The sequence below is a fragment of the Pteropus vampyrus genome, unplaced genomic scaffold (genome assembly GCF_000151845.1).
Source record: "Pteropus vampyrus isolate Shadow unplaced genomic scaffold, Pvam_2.0 Scaffold79, whole genome shotgun sequence".
Classification (NCBI taxonomy): Eukaryota; Metazoa; Chordata; class Mammalia; order Chiroptera; family Pteropodidae; genus Pteropus; species Pteropus vampyrus.
Window position 1 is genome coordinate 6,902,170 of NW_011888860.1, and position 5,537 is coordinate 6,907,706.

At 37.4% G+C, this 5,537-nt stretch overlaps 1 protein-coding gene and 1 pseudogene across 1 annotated transcript in view; one reads left to right on the top strand and one right to left on the bottom strand.

Moving 5' to 3' along the window:
* Positions 1-5,537, bottom strand: part of CORIN (corin, serine peptidase) — a 220,577-nt gene that overhangs the window by 68,955 nt on the left and 146,085 nt on the right. The gene's annotated exons all lie outside the window — the stretch shown is intronic.
* LOC111741571 lies at positions 3,492-3,610 on the top strand (annotated as a pseudogene).

The window sequence follows — 5,537 nt, forward strand, 5'->3', positions numbered from 1 at the left end:
AATGAAGAAACTGAAATAACAACCATGCAACAGCTGGGGACTGGTAAAATAAATTTTGGCACCTCCTAAGAAGAAATACTATTACAGCCATCGAAAAGAATATTATAGAAAATACCTAATGTCTTGGGACAAAGTTCAAGATAATTTAAGTAGAAAAACACCATATAGTTCTAAAAAAGCATAATAGGATTTGGCCTAGAAAGAAGTATATCAAAGGTTACTGTGGTTATCCCTGGTATTAAAATTGAAAGTAAATTTTATCTTCATTGTATTTTTACTCTATATTTTACAAATGTTTTTATAATGACTGTGTCTTACTTTATGAATCAGAAAAAAAAAAAAAGAAACACTAGCTTCTTTCTTCATGAGTTCCTGATTCAGAGTAACAATAGATAAACACAACCCTTAAAAACTATTCTCTGTGTCTTTTTGTCTCCCTCCCTCCACAAAAGCTAGCGTGGTCAGTTGCCTTTTCACTATCACCATGTATTCCTTGAACCATGTATTCCTTGATGAGATAAATCTTGTTGACAAGCTAAAAGGAACCAGGAAATATGTAACATTTTAACTCAGAAATTGAAATACAGAAAAGTACAGACTGAATGCTCCAGGCTGCGAATCCCAAGTCTATCACATCTCCCAGGTTCCTGGGCCCCAGCGGAGAGGCTGGCACTCAGAATGCTCTTAATATTTGGTGGGAACACGTCACCTCAATCTCAGCAGAGCATGATGTATCGTCACAAAGCAAAGGAAAAAAATTCAATTAACAGATTATTTTTTGATGCTATTAAGGAAATCAGAGTTTTGATTTGCTGACCATTAAGTACTAGTTAATTTGGTAAGTTTCTTATGATGCTACTTCATGTGTAATCTGAACATTATTAACAACAAAATTCTGGTTTTCCACTATATCTCACGATTTCCATATCAATACAAATTACATCTATGGACTTCAACAGCCAAAATATGAAATATGTTTATATTTTGTATGGTCTTAGAGGATTCAGCACAGGATTTCATTCCTACAGCTACAGATACAAACTCTTAGAGGGTACACAGGAAACCAGATATAAAACGAAAAAACATTAAGATTTTACCAGCCAGTCTATACAATATCTTCTCTCTAGGGTTGAGAAGAATTTTTCAAGAAATAGTGTTTATCCTATGTGAGACTGTTTCTGCATTATACTAGAGAGTGCATAAATTCCATCTGTCTGCATTTCAGCAGCTGCAATGCCTCAAAAGAATTATTGCATTCTCTACCTTATGGTTCTGATGATTCCTCGGAAATGTAGCTGAAAGCTCAACATTAAATGTCTCCTAACATCTAGATTTCATCTTTAAGACCCTATATATTTTACTCCAGTAAAGCCATTTCTTATGTATGGTTATATCAAATCTGGATCAAATTTAAAACATGGCATTGCTTGCATTGTTTTTGATTATCGCTATCCCATGTCTTGGCCAATTCAGCAAAAATTGACTTCTTTTGCGTGGTTCCTCAATGAGAAGTCTGGCTGCCCTTGGTTTTAGGATATTTTTAATTCTTTCTTTATTCTTTCTTCAGAAGTTCGTAGTTTCATAAATCAATATTATTTTTGTAAAAGTGGAATAACTTTTGTATATTCTGTTTGATTCCTCCTTAACCTGTATTCAGAATTTCCATTTTTATTTGTGTAAAGCTGTTTAACTAGCAAAGTACCTCAAACACATCTTATCTAGAATTTCCAAACAACCTCATAAAGTAGACAGGTAGGCATTTTATCATAACTTTCCTTGGGGAAAGTGGTAGTTTACAAATAGAGGAACTAGAGTGTCATGTGGTTAAGACAGCAATTCCCCAAAGCCAAGTATCTAGGAAAAGGTCAAAACCATCCCAGAATAGTAAGGTCCTAGCTCCAGGCCCAATCCTTCACACCATACCTAATTCTTGTTTCTGATACAGGGGCAGGTATGAAGTCACCTGATACGTGGTCAGTTCAAGGGCAACAGATTCAAGTAAAAGTTCAAATTTGTCTTTATTTTTCTTTCTAAATGGAAGGTAAATATCTTTCCTCCAGGTGAATTGGACCAGATGAGATGAGAAATTAATGTCAGTTCTGGATTTTTTGGAGAACACCCTGAGAAAGCTCTTAAAAAGTTTCTGTAGAGATTTTTCAACCATAAATTTCACTGTTTTATAACAATCATCTTCCAACAGCCTTTAGGTTTAGCCCTTGTGGTGACAAAGGGAGATTCGCTGAGATGAAGTCACATTATACATTCTTGATACCATTTCCATTAATATCATCTATAATTCTAAGAGGTATATCTTGCCCTTTAAATCAATGGCAGATTGATCTATGGAAGATTTATTTGTTAATTGAAGAAATATTTACTTGAGTATCTACTGTGTGCTAGGCATTATTCTAGCATCTGGAAATACATCAGTGAAGAAAACAAAAATAATTCCTCATCTTCATGTAGCATATATTCTACCGATCATCATCTGATAAAAGATACTTTTGCCAACTAAAGATGTTTTATTACTAAAGTTGACTGCCATTTATACAAGTGACAATAATTAGTATTAATGCAACAAGAGCAATATACAAATATATATTGCCTAAGACTCACTAGTTTACACATCCAGATGATGGAGTCAATTATGAATCACCTGGACTTCAGAATACCATGGATTCTGAAGAGTATATACCCATGAGGATGAGTAGCTCTTTTCAGTATTCTTGTCTCTGATAACAGACTGCTGAAATAACCTCCACAAACTGAATGACATTTAGATTTTCTTCAACTGCTTTCAATCCTCTCAGTTCTCTTTCCCTATGTATTATAAGCAGCATTTATATTGGCAAATGCTCTCATTACTCTGGTTGCTAACTTTTCGAGTCTATTTCAGAAATTACTCACCAATCTCTGATAGTATAGTATTCTCATTCCCCCTGTCTTTGAGCCCTAGTTTAAAGTCTGAAGCTCAGGTTCAACTCTCCTTCTGAAGTGAAAGCCAAACAGGCATAGAGCATTATCATCTGAGGCTGTAGTAAGAGCTTCTCTATCCTTCATTGTATATGCTGCTTGAAATGAAGTTCTTGTCAACCATATTGCTCTTACCTTTTGCAAAATTATTTAACTAGAAAAAAAAGAGAGAGTGTAATCCTTTAGCATCCTAATACAAGAATCCCTCTTGAGGACAGCACTGTATCTTTGGTCATAATATGTTGATAAAATGACTGGGGTGACAAGAGGTGCAGAGAAGAGGGAAAAAAATCCAAAGTTATGCTCAAGTAAGCAAACTTGGTCTTTATCCTGCCTATTGAGTTACTAGAAGGCCCTTCATTTTGTTGAACATTAATATGTTTGGGGTAGGTATGTATGGGTTATATCAGAAAGCTCTATGTAAATGAAGAGTGAAGATCCTCATGGGAAGAGAGAGAGAGGAGCCCGTGTGCTGGGCAATGTCATAAAGAAGAGATAAATTTAAAAATTTGATTGAAGTCTATGACCATGCCACCCTGAACGTGCCTGATCTCATCTGATCTCAGAAGCTAAGCAGGATTGGGCCTGGTTAGTACTTGGATGGGAGACCATCTCGGAATACCAGGTGCTGTAGGTGTTAAAAAAAAAAAAAGTTGGTTGAGCTTCCTTGAGGAGCACAGTATAGAGAAAACCCTTTGGAAAACAGAAATATCTAATGGAATATTTCAACTTGTTTTCTGAGAAATGGGAGGTATAATCAGTTCCCTCATCTGCTATATGAAATCAGCAAAGCTTGCATTGCTCCCTAATTTTTCCACTCAGTTACTTAGTCAGTTTGGCACTCTTCTAGGAGCCTGGGGCACATCAGTGAATACAGAATAGATCCCTTGCCTTGTGGAGGTTACATTCTAGAGAAACAATTAATATAAATGAAGATACTAAATAAGAAAATTATTCTACATTAGGTCAGAAGATTATAAAGAAAAAAAAAAGGCTATAAAGAAAAAGAAAAGAATGCAACAGCTAAGAGAGATAGGAGATGTTGGGTGGGTAGAACAGGTCCCAAAATTAATTAGGGTTTGAAGTAGGCCTCATGGAAAGTTGACATTTGAGCAACAACTTGAAAGGCTTGAGGGATTTAATCAAAACAGAGGGGAAGATTTCAGCAGAAGGAAGTGTCAATGCAAAGGCCTTGAGGTAGGAGCACACCTAGTGAGTGTTAGCAAGGAGACCTGTTTGACCAGAGCAGAATGAGGGAGGGAGGGAGTAGGAAAGAAAGAGAAGAGGCAGAGCGGAAGAGAGGGCCCAACCACATAGGGCTTTGTAAGGACTTTGTAAGTTAGGCGAAAAGAGAAAAGTCACTGCAAGGTTTGAGTAAAGAGTAGCATGATCTGACTGATGTTTTCAAGGATCTCTGCCTGTTGTTCTGAAAATATTCTAGAGGGGTAGGGAAAACAGTAAGGTAACAGTTAGGAAGCTACTGAAGTGATCTAGAAAGAGATGATGGCAGCTTGGAGGGGGGAGCAGTAAAGGTGCTGAGACCCAATTAGATGCTGTATGAATGTAGTATGAAAGTGAGACCAGGAGGGTTTCTTGCTCCATTAGACGACAGTTGTGAGGGAAAGACAAGAGCTAATGACTTTAAGTTTAAATCAAAAGACTGGAACTGCCATCCACTGGTATAGGGAAGGCTATTGGAAGAGCAAGACCGTGGGAAAAAATCAGGAGTTAGAATTTGGACAGGTTGAGTCTGACATACACAAACTCCCAAGTAGACAGTTGGATACATAAGTTCAAGGTCCAGGAAATAGGACAGGTCTACAAATATAAATGTGTGAATTATCAGCAAATCAACTTAAAGCCAGTGTGCCTGGATGAGATCACCAAGGAAACGGTTGGTGAGGATACTGAAGAGGGAGAATTCGTGAGATGGTGAAGAGAAGATGAATGAGGGCTGAGCTATTAAATCCCATATTTAGTAGCTATAGAGAAGAGAAGAAGCCATCAAAGAGACTGAGACAGAGTGGCCAGTGTATTGGGAGGAAAACAAGCAGCCAAACATGGTATCTGGAAGCCAAATGTATCAAAGAGGAGAAAATGATCAACTGTGCCAAAATACTGCTGATAGGTCAAGTTACACAAAACTGAGAACTGACAACTGGATTTGGCAATGTGGAGGTCAGCAGGGATTCCCATAAGAGCAGTTTCAATGGAGTGGTGAGGACGAAAGTCAGACTAGAGAGTGTTCAAGAGAGAAGGAGAGGAGAGGAAGTAGCTCAGAAAGGAAGGACAACTCTCTTGCTACAGAAGAGAACAAGTAAACAGAGTGGTAGATGGCAAGGAAAGTGGAGTTTAAAAAAACATTTTTTAGTACTTTTGTGTGAGTACATTCTTTGTGGGCAGCATAGGGTGGTACTAAGTTCTGCCTACAAGTTGGCTCAGGTCAAATAAACTATGACCACTCCTGAAGACACAAGAGCTCAGGATGAAGGATCATTGACATCAGGAATATATTTATACTCTAAAAATGAAGCCAGTCTTATATCTGTCTGTCTGCTAATCCA